This window comes from Sarcophilus harrisii, chromosome 5 (genome assembly GCF_902635505.1).
Source record: "Sarcophilus harrisii chromosome 5, mSarHar1.11, whole genome shotgun sequence".
Lineage (NCBI taxonomy): Eukaryota > Metazoa > Chordata > Mammalia > Dasyuromorphia > Dasyuridae > Sarcophilus > Sarcophilus harrisii.
In genome coordinates, this window is record NC_045430.1 from 107,395,682 (window position 1) to 107,410,842 (window position 15,161).

Here is a 15,161-nt window from a genome sequence, read left to right on the forward strand (position 1 = left end):
AAAACTTGAGAGTGGTTTTTAATCTGTGTTATGGTTTTTCTTTTTAAAACATTTCACTTTAGGAATCTGTATTCAAGGGTGGCCTATATTTGGATCAATAAAATAATTTCCATTTGGACTTTGGTTGTTCCTAAATGGACAATGCTCCTCAGATTCTCCACCGTGGTCATTGGTGGTAGCCCAGTGGTAACCACAGACTTTGTGAAAGGTACCATAATAGATAGCATGATAAATGCACAATAGGGTTCTCTAGGGAAGGAGACTTAGTACTGTGGGCAAGGAGGGAGGATAAAGTCATGAGCACAGAGTACCACTCTGGTTGAGCTCAGTGTCCTAAGAAAGGATAAGATATTTCCCTTATCTGACTCTGACAGTTTCTCCCATTTGACTTGACAGAGACACATTTCCTAAATAGGAAAGGAATATTAAAAACAATGAGGATAGGAAGATGGAATCCAGGTATCTTTTATCCTTAGCCTCTGAAGAGTTAACAGTTGGGCTTGCTTGATTAAAGAGTTCAAAGTGTGACCCTTATCTCTAAGAGAGTCCCCAGCATGTTTCCTCCACCCTGGTGCTGGGAAGAGGGCAGTTTGATCAGACATTGTTCCTGGACTTTGCTCGTAGGATAGAACCTTTTAGGGCCTTGTGCCAGGCTGAGATTTCCCTCCCCATCCTAAGAGGCCAGGTTCAGGCTTAGGCCTTAGATCTCAGATATATGGGAGGGAGATCATTCCCAATTCTCATAAAGGCTCATTTGTTGCCTGGGATGTTCCCTCCTCTTTTCTATCTGCCTTCTCCCAAATTCTGCTCAAATTAACTTCACTGGATTTGGATTATCTTTCCACTCAGTGTTCACAGACTTAATATTCCTTGTCTCACTAGTCCTTCTAGGGTGCATTCCCTTGGAACTTGTAAGAATCCTCACTGCAGCCATGGTGAAGAAGGAAAGGGGAGAACATCTTGTTAGGCTGGATAGTGGATCCCAAGTGATGGCTATATTTCAGTCACTTTATGAAAGGCAGCAAAGAATAGTGGATAGAGTCAGGGCTTGAGGTCAGGAAGAACTGGATTTGATAGCTATCTACTTGTACTGGACCACTTCTTTTTTTTTTTTTAATTATTTATTAAAGCTTTTTATTTTCAAGACATGTACATGAATAACTTTTCAACACTGACCCTTGCAAAATCTTGTTTTCCAAATTTCCCCCCTTCTCCTCTCCACCCAGATGCCAAATAATCCAACATTTGTTAAATCCAATATATGTATACATATTTATACAATTATCTTGCTGCACAAGAAACATCAGATCAAAAAGGAAAAAAAATGAGAAAGAAAACAAAAAACAAGCAAACAATAACAAAAAAGTAAAAGTGCTATGTTATGATCCACACTCAGTCCCTAGAGCCTTCTCTCTGGGTGTAGATGGCTCTCTTCATGACAAGATCAGTGGAACTTATCTTAATTATCTCATTGAGATTAATTATCTCATGAAAGAGATACTGGACTACTTCTAAAGCCATATTTAAATGTTAGCTTTTATCATGGACAATTGCTGCAGATTTGTCATAACCTTTATAAAATGAGTAAAGAAGGCTATTTATGTGAAACAAATGGGCACTATGATCTTGAAAAAATCAGACCTTCAAATAACTAGATTTTTGGCATTGATTGGGACCAACTTCAGTTTGTTCAAAATTCTGGTAGAATGCTGCAGAATGGAGGTTGGTACTTGAAGATCCATAGTTTCGATGCTTACAGGAAAATAGAAGATATATTAGTGGGGAATGTCTAGGAAGCATTGATTTCTCCAACTTAAAAGTGGATTGAAGGAAGTTCTCTTTTTTTAGTTCTTCCAAGCTCTGGAAATTAGAAAGATTACCTGAGGAAGAAACGAGGTGATACAGTATTTCTCCACCAGGTCTGGACCTGGAGTCTTCTAGAACTATGTTCAAAGACAACTTCAGACACTTGTTAGATATATAAGCCTGGACAAATCACTTAATTTCTGTGTTTGCCTTCACTTCTTTAAATGTAAAGTGGGGATGACAACAAAACTCACCTTAAAGAGTTGTTATGAGGACTAAATAAAATACTTAGCATATGCCTTACACAGATGTATAGTAGTAAGTATTTGATTCCTTCCTATGGTTGTCTTATTTTCATTATGTGAATGGGGTATGGAACATATATAAGGAGTTATGCATACAACCCACTTTTTTCAGAGTGCTATCAGAAACTTTCTCTTTGAGAAGAACTTTAGGGACCATTTGAATGGGGCATCTTTGTTATTTTTTAATTTATTTATTTTTCAATTAATGAAAATCTTCCTTCTCTCTCTTTTACCTCCCCTATCAATCACTAAGAAAGAAAAACAGAACTCCCTCCTATTGCAAATATATATAGTCAAGCAAAACAAATTTTCAAATTGGACACACATGTATGCACCTATATGTGTTTGTATAAATGTATATATGTGTGTATATAAACATATATATCTCAGTCTTCACTCTATGTTCATGAAGTGAATATTTTTTTTTATTCTCAGTTCTCTGGAATTACTCATGTTTGGTCATTTCATTGATCAGAGTTCTTAAATCTTTTAAAATTATGTTTACAATATTCTCTTTTTATTTATGCATTTTTTAATAGTTCTACTCACTTCACTTGGTATCAGTTCATTCAAGTCTTCCCCATATTTTCTGAAACCATCTCCAAAAGGTCATCTTTGGCACTGTCATAGAACCCTATAATCTATATGTCTCACACATAGGGATGGTATGCAAGAACACTTTGAAGATTAGGGCGTATCTGGACTATTGGACTTTGAAAAAGCAGGTGAAGATGGATCATTGTACCATGTCATCAGAAAAGATGCCCTGACTTATAATTGGCTGCTTCCTTCCTTCCTTCCTTCCTTCCTTCCTTCCTTCCTTCCTTCCTTCCTTCCTTCCTTCCTTCCTTCCTTCCTTCCTTCCTTCCTTCCTTCCTTCCTTCCTTCCTTCCTTCCTTCCTTCTTTACTTCCTCTCTTCCTTTCTCTCTCCCTTCTTCCCTCTCTTCTTTTCCCCTCCCCCCTCCCTCCCTCCCTCTCTTTCTCCTTTCCTTCTGCCTATAATTTGTATATATTTCAGGGACTAAAATTTTCTGACGGAGGGGGATGATGTCATATAGCAAGACTCCTACATTTCCCAGTGTGCTGTGCTGCAAACACAAAGTTATCTGACTATTACTTCACCTTCTAGGAAATTGATACCTGGGTACAGGGAAGAGGAGAAGAAAGAATCCAAGGGGGAGGATGAGATGTGGTGTCTGGAAAGTCCTGAGTTTCCAAGGGTGGAGTGTTGAACTACAATGACATATCAACTACTTAGCAATGTGTCAACTCTAAGCAGGTGAGGCACTAATGCCATGGAGACTGCCAGAACTGCAGGCCAAGTGGAGTAGTGGACAAGAGTTATTTGTGTCAGAGCTCAGGGTTCCCCAAATACCCACTGTTTCCCCCAGGATTCAGGCTAGAACTAGGATATAGGAGACTTTTATCTCCAGAGTCCAGGGGTCCTCAAACTATGGCCCATGGGCCAGATACAGCAGCTGAGGACATTTATCCCCCTCACCCAGGGCTATGAAGTTTTTTTATTTAAAGGCCCACAAAACAAAATTTTTGTTTTTACTATAGTCCAGCCCTCCAATAGTCTGAGGGACAGTGAACTGGCCCCTTATTTAAAAAGTTTGAGGACCCCTGCTCCAGACTGAAAGGCTTAGGAGTCTCTAAGGTTGGCTCAGGAAGAAGGAAACAGGAAGGTATTCATTTAGGGAATGGATGTTTTACTTCTCTTTTTATGTCAAGGAAGTGGTTCTACTGAGTCTAGGTTATGGTTCCAATTTTTTTTCTTCTTCTTAGCATTATAATAATTGAGTATTAGACCAAGTTGATTTTAGAAGTTTGAAATTGCATGTTGCAGTGGGGGCTCAAGCCATGACTGAGATTTGCTTATTTTTAAAATTCCCCATTTAGTATTCCATTGGAACTAGAGAGATGAGTAGAAAATGGGCAACATATTTATAATCTTCAGTTCCTCTAGTTCACTATGAATTTCCTTATCTTTAAAATGAAAGGTTTAGATTAGATGATCTCTAAATTCCTTTCTAGGTTTAAATCTTATGTTCCTATAATTGGAGAAAAGCAACAGGTATTGACAGGAACAGCTAAGTGACACAGTGAATAGATCTCTGGGCCTGGAGTTAGGAAGACCTGTGTTTCAGATACTTACTAGCTGTGTGACTTTGGGTACCACTGTTTACCTCAGTTTCCTTATCTGTAAATTGGTGAATAATAATAACATTTACTTTCTAGAGTTGTTGAGAAGATCAAATCAGCTAATAATTATATACACTTAGCCTGTGCCTGACACAGTGTTATAAAAATGATTAGTTATTGCTATTATATCTCCTTTAGCTCATAGCACTCAGAGTTGATACTGAAATAATAATGTTCCTCTTTTTTGTCCCTCATGGGTCTTATGGCAAGAAGTGGAAGTGGAGCTGATGGAAGGAAGAAATCCACATGCTTCCCTATTCTTCTGCCCAATTCCTGCTAATGAGTTCTGAAAGTATTCACAGGGGAAAGGATTTCTTTTAATATGGATATCCTTCATTTTTTTCCCAATAGAAAATAAACATAGAGAAAAATATGAAACAAGGTTTTGCAAGGGTAAATATTGAAAACTATCTTTGCATGAATTTTGAAAAATAAAAAGGTATTATAAAAATAAATAAAAGTTAGCATTTAGGCTTTAAAAAAAAATAAAATAAAATCTGTGAAATAAAAAAAAAAAATCTTTTCATTTTACCCTCCTGGACCCTTCACCTAACATAAATCTATCCTTTTTCAATTTAAAACAACAACAACAATAACCACACACACACACAAAAAAAACCTTTAGACATAGAACCAGAAAACCTAGTTTCAAATCCTGAATATGCTGTTTACTACCGGATATACAATAAGTTACTTAACCTCTTTGTGTATTAAAGTTTTCTTATCTGTAAAATGGAGCATATTAATAACAGTAAGGAATAAATAAGATAAAGTGTGAAAATTCTTAGCCTAATTAGGGCTAAGAAGCTCAAAGTGCTTTGTAGAGCCCAATTTTATTTTCCTTTTAATATTCCCCAAGAAGAAGAAAGAGGATTCAACAGAGAGGAGAAGTGAGTTCATTCCAGGAATGGGGGTACTTCTCTCAAGCCAAGAAGAGAATCTAAAATTTCTTTAGCTAAATTTTGTTGACCAGGGCACAGAGACTCAAATATATTTTTTCCATCGTTCTTTATTACATGTAATTTTTATTGCATCATGATCCAAAAAGGATGCATTTACTATTTCTGTCTATCAGCATCAAATATATATTTTGGCAACTGAGTCCTTCTCAGCTATATAAAGACCTCTCTACACAGCCTGAGCATGAATTATTTCTGTTTATGCCTGTTTCCTTTTCATTGAGAACAGCCCTCATTCGTCAATAGCTGATTATAGCAATGCTACTTTAAGTGGGAGGATCATGTCCATCCATGGTAATGATTTCCTGGGATTAACTGCTTTAGCCAGATGGCAATTAATGGCATAATAGTCTATGATCTGAGTTGTCTCAGATTTTTGGAAGAATCTGGCTGCTTCAAATCCTGCTTCTCTCTACCTTCTCTTGGCAGAAGGCTCAGGAAGGTTCCCTAGAGCTGCTAAAACTATTAAGGGGTGACTTAAGGGGGTGCCTAACATCTTCACCCAGCCCTCATCTCTCAAGGAAGGAGATAATAGTTATTATGGATAATGAAGCATTAATAGGTATTAGCAACTGGTCAACACCCTTCCATCCTGGGAAGAAGGGTTTGATACTGCCCCAACAATGAAGAACCTACATTTGTTAAGTGATGGAGCACAGGTGAGTCCGCTCAGGTGGACCAAGCATCTAGGTAGAGCTCCCAGAGCTGCAGGCCATTGTCAATTCTCTATTAAAAGAGTCAGATTGGTGTAGGAGGGAAAAGCACTATTCTCAAAACCTGGGTACAAATCTCAGCTCTGTTATTATCTAGCTTGATTAAGTCAGTCAGTCATCTATTTGAGGTTAATTTTCTCAATTATAAAATTAGTGAATTGAGCTAAATGGTCTCTAAGATACTTTTTAGCTTCAAAATTTTGATTCTATGATTTGTACTCTCTCTTCCCACAAATGTGCAAAAAGACAGGTTTTCCTAAAAATCAGAAGGAAAATACTTCCATTCACTTCAGCTAAGAGATCACAGAGACTGTTTTGTTCTTAGAGGATTGTCATAATAGATAATATCTATAATGTCTTGTGTCCCCACCAAGGTTGACAAGGTGAGAAAAAAACCACCCTCCTAAAAAAGCAGATAAGTAAAACCTTTGAACACATCAACTAAATATGATAGTATATAAAATATGAAATATTTTATTGTCCCCTATCTCTAAAAAGAAGAGAGGGAGGTGAATTTTCTATTTCTATCTTTGGTGACAATGTGGTCATTATTATTACACAGCATATCTTTCATAGTAATCATTTTTTAAGAGCACAATAATATTCTATTACATATATAACTCCACTTTGTTTAGCCATTCCCTAATCAAGGAATGTTGATTTTATTTTCAGCTTTCTGCTACTATAAAAAATACTGTTTTAAATTTTTTTATTAAAATAATAATAGCTTTTTATTTTTTTAAATATATGCAAAGATAGTTTTCAACATTCAGCCTTGCAAAACTTTGTGTTCCACATTTTTTCTCTCTCTCTCCACCTGCTCCCTCCTCTGGGCAGCAGTAATCCATATAGGTTAAACATGTGCAATTCTTCCACATTTATTATGCTGCACAAGAAAAATCAGATCAAAAGGGGGAAAAATGAGAAAGAAAAATAATAAGCAAAAAAATCACAAAAAAGGTGAAAATACTATGCTGTAATCTACATTCAATCTCCATAGTCTTCTTTTTGAATGCAGAAGGTTTTTTTCCATCACAAGTCTATTGGAATTGCCTTGAATCACCTTGTTACTGGATGCAATACAATATTTTTCTGGTTCTGCTCACCTCACTTGGCATCAGTTCATGTATATCTTTCCTGAAATCAGCTTGCTCATCATTTCTTATAGAACAATAATCTTCTGTTATATTTATATACCATGACTTATTCAGCCATTGTCCAACTTATGAGCATCTACCAGTTTCTAGTTCCTTGCCACTACAAAAAAGGTTGCTACAATAATTTTTATAGATGTGAATCCTTTTCCCTTTTTTATGATCTCTTTGGAATACAGACTCAGTAGAGACACTGATGGATCAAGGGATATGCATAGTTTTATAGCCCTATGGGCATAGTTCCAAACTACTTTCCAGAATGGTTGGATCAGTTCACAGTTCCACCAACAATGTATCAGTGTCCCAGTTTTCCCACATCCCCTCCAATATTCATCCTTATCTTTTCCTGCCATCTTAGCCAATCTAAAAGGTGGGAAGTGATACCTCAGAGTTGTCTTAATTTGCATTTCTCTAATTAGGAGTGATTTAGAGCATTTTTTTATATGATTAGAGATGGCATTAATTTTTTCATCTGAAAATTTGTCTGTTCACATCCTTTGACTATCAATTGGAATAGCTTGTATTTGTACAAATTTGAGTCAATTCTCTCTATATTTTAGAAAGGAAGAAATACTGGATGTACAATTTCCCCCCAGTTTTCTGTTTCCCTTCTAATCTTAGCTGCATTGATTTTGTTTGTACAAAAGCTTAAAAAAATACTGTTATTAATATTTTGGTATATATGAGATCTTTTAATCTTTGAACATATTGAGGTTTATAACTAGAAGTGGGGCCCCTGGGTCAAAGGATTTGGATATTTTCAGACTTCATGTCCTATATCAGGACCATGATTGAGGCCTACCTCTTAGAGGAAAGAGTTTCTTTGGGGTGCTCTATGCTAAGAGATCACAGACTTTCTGGAGGTTGTTGCATTTAAGGTGAGCCTTGAAGGATATACCAAAATGAAATTGGACTTAGGGTTAGGAAATGTGTGAAAGCAAACACATTGTGGCCAAAAAGTATTTGGAACTACTGAGGAGTTTGACTGAAGTGAAGAAGACTTGATAGAGAGAAGATGGAATGGGTAGAAGGGAAAGAACATTTGATTTGGTATCAGAAGACCTGAATTCAAATTCCGATTTTGCTATTTTTCTATGGCAAATTGTTTTCTTTCCTTAGAAGCAGACAGGTGGCTCATTGGAGGCCTGAAGTCATCATGGAAGACTTGAGTTCAAATAAAGCCTGAGATATTAGTAGCTGTGTGACTCTGGGCAAGTCACTTTACTTCTGCCTTTTTTTCCCCTCCCAAGTATAAAATGGAGACAATAAAAGCACTTACCTCCCAGGATTGTGAAGATTAATAAGATAATATCTGTAAAATGTTTAGCATGGTGCTCGGCATGTAGTGGGCACTTAATGCTTGTTTCCTTCCTCCCAGAGTCTCAACTTCTTCATCTAACTAAAAGGAGGATGTTAAGTTATTCATAGGTTCTTAATGTGGACCTTTTGGCCTGTGGGTGTCATCTCAGAATCATGTTTGCATAAGCATGCATAAATGCATAACGCAATACATTCAAATATGATTATCAAAAATATATAAATTAAAAAAAAAAAAAACAAATTCACAGACTTTAGATGACCTTTCAAGTCCCTTTGCTGTTCTGAAAAGTCCCCAAATTGTAGAAGATTTTGAGAAAGGGGATTGCAAAGACAATTAATTACATTCAAATATGGTTATCAAAAAAACATATATTTTTAAAAAACCAAATTCACAGACTCAGGTAGATTTAATGCACTTTCAAGTCCCTTTGCCGTTCTGGGAAGTCCCCAAACTATAGAAGATCTTGAGAGAGGGGATATGTAATAAGACAAAGGAATACAAGAACATCGTAAAATCACAAAGTACTCTATGAACATAAGCCATTTTTCTGATTCATGATTTTTCCCAGGACCATCCCTGCCCTTGGTTTGGACCTGTTCCCACTCAAGGGTGGAGTATAAGAACTAGGGAAGAGCCTGATCCCTAAGGCTAAGAAGGACTACGGAGAGAAGGTATTGGCTAGAAGGGTAAACTATCTGGGTCATTTAAGGCACCTCCTTGAATCCTTCCCAGTCTTACTTGCTCTAAAGTCAGGTTCCTTGAAACGATAAAAATAAACCCCAAATGATTTAGTTCCCCATTTATTCCCTGACAATGCTGTTTCTCTCAATCACTTGCCACAGTTTCACCACCTACATTGGAGGATACATAGCTCCACCTTGCTGATTGTCCCTGGAAATACAATCTAATTTGACTTGGTCTTTGTAACAAAATAGATAGTCCTAAGCCCTCGAGCCCTCTCTAACAGAGTTCCCTGGCTCCCCTTTTACCACTCACATTATAGTGGAGTCACATTTACGAATAGACTCCATAATTCTTAGGGCAGAGAGGGAACGTCCAGTGGGGAAAATATTGTGGACTATAACTCCCAGGAGGTTGTGGATGGTAATTTCCAGCAGGTACTCTGATTGGGTAAGCATAATTCCAACCAAGAGTCTCATGGGGGTGGAAAGATTTAGAGTTGTGATCAGGGTTATTGTGAAGCTCAAATGACATAATGGATGTAGATGCTACAACAGTAGCCTACATTCACCAAGGCCTCCAGTCTGGTAATGACTTCATTCCCTAAACCTTCTACTGTAGAACTGCTGAGCTCCAGCAGTGTTTATAGAGCCCACTATAGGGGTGTGCTGGCAAATATTTAACAACCTGACTTTCTAGGAAAACAAAATATTCACACACTTTTGGGTTTGATCTGCACTATTAATACTTTCTGACGTCTAGCCATGGAAACAATGAGTGAGTTTGAAGTCTAGCAATTGGTGATTCCTGAGGTGTAAATGTTCCCCCTGAAAACTGGAAGACTTTAGGCTTTTTAGAATTGGCTCTATCTTACTTCTGGTCATGATAGCTGGAAGTACAGGGATATCCAAGAGGGAGAACAGAACCTGAAGAAAATGCAGCTGCCTCCTGAGTTCCTACATCTTATCCAGACTTTGATAATGATGGTAACAATTGCAGCCCAAGGTTTCAAGATGTTTTTGGCTACTCTCCTGGGGAATTAGTTCTCCCAAGATTGTTACTGCACTGAGAAAGAAATGGATGTGACCCAGATAGAGCCTTCTTAGAATGCTAGACTCCAGCATCCCTCAGTGAATGGGCTAATATGGAACCCTTCCAGTTGTATTAGGAAGACACATCAACTAGAACATCTAGGTGGATAGATATCTTTGTGCTTAGAAAGCTGAACCTGGAGTCCAGATCCAAGTTCTGATCCAACCTTGGACATTTACTAGCTACATGATCCTGACCAAGTTACTCAATCTCTGTCTGCTTCGGCTTTCTCATCTATACAAGGGGGGAAATAATAGCACCTCTTTCCATGGTTCTTGTGACTATCAAATGAGGCACTTTGTAAATAATAATACTTTGGTATTATTATTGTCTTCTGGAGACTTTTGGTAGTGGAAATAGATAGGGTATGTGATCAATATGTGATCTAATTCCTTATTATTTTTACTTAGCCATTTTTTTGACTGTTACTTCTGGGGAATTCAAGTGAAGAATGAACTTTCTTTGTAACTCCAAGTCTTAAGAACATGTGCCTGGGGCTCTTATAAATTAAGTGACTTTTTTTGGGTTGTACACTTCAAATATGTCAGAGATAGTATTTGAATTACCTAATTTCTGGGCCATCTCTTTATCCAATATGCCACATTACCTCCTACTCTTTCACATTATTTTTCTTAAATGTTTATTACTTTGATTTTAAGAGTCATCTGGTTTGGGTGGCCAAAAGTTGTCTAGGGATTTAGAGCTATGAATTTGAAAAAAAAATCCAAATAGAACCACCAACTTGAGTAAGGCTGAGAAGGGTTACCAGACCACTAAGATTAGTGCTGAAAGACACTTAGATTAGACTCAAACCGATCTCTTCTTTCTGCAGATCTATTTTGGCATGCTTGTTATTAATAAAACTAGAAGAGAGAGTCTCCACAGGATAGTAGGTCTAAACACCCTAGGCTTGAATTTTGGACCCTGACCACTTGTATGATTTTGGGCAAGCAAAAGTGAAGGGACTAGATTATATGATTCTAGAGTTTCTTCTGAGTTTCAATTTATCTATTATTTATAGATATAAATATAATATAAATTATATTATTAATAAGTATAATATATAACATTATTTCTACACATATAATAAAATATCACATAAATAATATACAATAAATAAAAATACATAATAAATAATTTATAACAAAATAAGATATGTAAATATATAATATTAAACTATGTAAATAAAATATGGTTGATAATAAAAATATATGATAAATATTAATAATATCAATTTATTAGCTACATATATAGCTAATTACACAACTCTTAAAGATTTGCAAAAAGCTTTACAGATATCATCTCACTTCATCCTCACAATAACTCAGGGAGGAAGATTTTATTATTATAACACCCTTTTACAGATGAAGGAACCAAGACTGAAGGAAATTAAATGATTTGCCTAGGGATACTGCTAGTAAATTATTTGAGCTGGATTTGAATGCAGATCCTCCTTACTATGGTGCCACCTAGCAGCCTCTGTGGCAATGGAGATGGGCTCACCGTTTGTTGAGAACGTAATAAGTATCATTTATATAGCATTTTATAATCATCATCTCATTTGACTCTCACAACAACCCTTGGAGATAGGAACTATTATTATCATTCCAATTTTGCAAATGGGAAAACTGAGGCAAACAGAGGTTACTAAGTGATTTTCCCACTTACATAGTAACTGATAAACTAAAAAATAGTAAATTTTTTCATTTGAATTCAGATCTTCCTGACTCTAGATTCAGTGCTCTGTGCACTATGACACACCTAATTGCTGCTGTGGAAATGGAGCTCATCTTTTGTTGAGAAGGAGGGGTTAACAGATGGAAAGCTCATAGGGGACTTTGGAATCATAAAAGTCCTCCAGAACATATGGAGGATTGGAGCAAGAATTATACAGAATGGGGGGATTGGCTTTGCTACCGTATCGATGAAATCAGTTCTACTAAAGCACCAAAATACCTTAAACCCTCTTGGGACTTCTGTAAATATTACGATTTATGTCAGTAAGTTTCAAACTCTATTTGCTGACAGAATTGTATTCTTTGCCATTAGGAACCATAGCAAACCAAACATTTAAATTGGCAATGTAGCTACATGTGCAGTTTTTTTAATGTATAAAATTCTTTCCATTGGGCTCTTTGTGAGTTTGAAGACTGATGTGTTTTGAAGTTAGTGTGTACATGTGTAGCATCCCTCTGAGCTCACTCTCCTAATTTTCATTCATACTTTTAGGTCGGATCCTCGGAAGATAGTTATTTCTCCTTCAGAACTCTAGGGATAACCCGGAGAGGCTGCAGTTTCTTGCTCAAAAACCCTATTATGCTTCCCATTTCAAACAACCAGTAGGTATCAATTAGCTTTTTTTTTTAGCAAAGGGCATTTATTAAGGTACTATATAATAAGAAGAGTCTCTCCCCTTGCACATACAAGTTCATGGAGAAAGTGGTCTCATATCTAAAGAACAATAGACAGCAAAGCACATGTGTAGGGAATATATATATCATTAAAGGGGTTCTTTGAAAGTCTTGGTTTCCAGAAATATCCTCTCTCTTTATAGAGTTTTTATGAAATTCCCCCTAATTGTAACTCTTTTCGGGTTCTGAGAATCAGTGCCTTTCTGGCATTCCTAACCGGTTAGGACTGATTTACATCATGAGGAATTATGATTCCTGTTATGCTGTTGCTGTTCAGCTGGATTATGATAGCAACCGGTCCCTGTTAGGGTTCTGCTGCATCTCTCAAACTCACACAGTTGACTCTATAATCTACTCTTGGAATATTTATCCCCCCAGGAACAAGGAAGAATAAGTGTGAAATATCTGGCCACTGGGTCCAGATGGCTCCAGAGGGGAAAGTGAGGTAGGTGACCTTGCCCAGCCTCCCTCAGTTAAATCTGATTCACTTCATGTTATGGTATCACTTCCCTGATGTCATGGTTCCCTTCGAGAAGGAAGAATAAACAACAAATGACTTCTAAACCAATCATTAAAAAATAGGTTTATTTATGGAATATAGAACACATACACATTCATTCATTTACGGAAAACACACACAGATTTTCCTCCTCTTCCCAAACTTATTATGAAGATCGAGTGAAATAATATTTCTAAAATGTTTAGCACAGTGCTGAGCATGCACTACTTAAATATTAACCATTATGATTTTTTTAATACAAAAAACTTTATAATTGTCATATAACAAGTAAACAATTTAAGCAAGATAGCAAATAGAAACTGGTGAATTATTACAGGAAATACTAAGGGTGAAAGCTTCTCTGTTAGGATTGAGATAAGATCTCAGCTCAAACCAAAAGAGAGGCCTTGATCTTACCCAAGAGGAAATTCTCTCTCTCTGGGGTCTAAGTAAGCAAGCTGGAAATCAAGGACACATAGAGGAACCAGCTTCCTCTACACGAGTGCGGCTTCCAAAGGCTTCCTCTCTACTGGTGTCTGTCTGCTGAACAGTCACCGGCACTTTATGTCTCTTCCCTAAGAAGCTCTCCTGTAAGTATCATCTCAGCATTTTCTACCTCGGGGAATCACTTCTCTCTTTATATGGGACCTCCTCCACCACGTGGGTGGGAGCCCTGGTTACAAATAATGAAAACAACCTTAGAAACACAGAAACTGAATAGAGGCAGAAATGTTGGTGGCCGTAGAAGCAGCAGCCAAAAAAAACTAGACAAGCTAAAACCACTGGGGAGTCTCAACGCAGACATCAAAATATTTTTATTGATGAAATGATATTTCTTTTTTTAAATTAAAACTTTTTATTTTTAAAACATATGCATAGATACATTCAACATTCACTCTTACAAAATCTGTGTTCTAAAAAATTTTTTTCCCTCCTTTCCCCTCTTCCCCCTCCCTGGATGGCAAATAAGCCATATATGTCAAACATGTGCAATTCTTCTATACATATTTCCACATTTATCATACTGTACAAGGAAAAGAAGATCAAAAAGGAAGAAAATGAGAAAGAAAAGAAAATACAAGCAATAAACAACAAAAGGTGAAAATGTTATGTTGTGATCCACATTAAGTCCCCACAGGTCACTCTCTTGCCACCACAAAGAGGGCTGCCACAAACATTTTTGCACATGGGGGTTTTTTCCCTTCTTTAAGATCTCTTTGTGATATAAGCCCAGTAGAGACACTGCTGGGTCAAAGGGTATGCACATTTTGATAACTTTGTGAGCATAGTTACAAATTGCTCTCCAAAATATTTGGATCAGTGCATAACTCCACCAACAATGCATTAGTGTCCCAGTTTTCCCACTTACCCTCCAACATTCATCATTATTTTTTTCTGTTATTTTAGCCAATCTGAGAGGTGTGTAGTGGTACCTCAGAGCTGTCTTAATTTGCATTTCTCTGATCAATAATGATTTATAGCATTTTTTCATATGACTAGAAATGGTTTTAATTTTTTCATCTGAAAATTGTTCATATCCTTTGACTATCAGTTGGAGAATAGCTTGATTTCTTATAAATTTGAGTCAATTCTCTATATATTTTAGAAATGAGACCTTTATTAGAACCCTTGAATATAAAAATGTTTTAATGGGATGATATTTCTATAAACATTTTTAATAGGAATTAGAATGGCTTTGAAAGTCTCTAGGAAAGTTATTTGAAATCAGGAAGGTAAAGCAGCTATAGTAGCTCTTAGCTTCAAAAATTTGAATACCTTCCATGACTCTAGAGTAGGGAGTAAGGTTGACAATTTTGTGCAACTTTGCCTTAATTAAATCTAATTAACTCAGATGTCAAGACACCATTCTTGGGACCTCCTTGGTCCTCACAACATGAAGACCTTCAAGTACGAAGAAAATCACCTGCAGGTGCTCATCCAACATGGAGGCTGCTCTGAAAGAACATTTAGTACAAAACTCCTGAGGTGAATCAGCAGGAGCCCCTTTCAACCT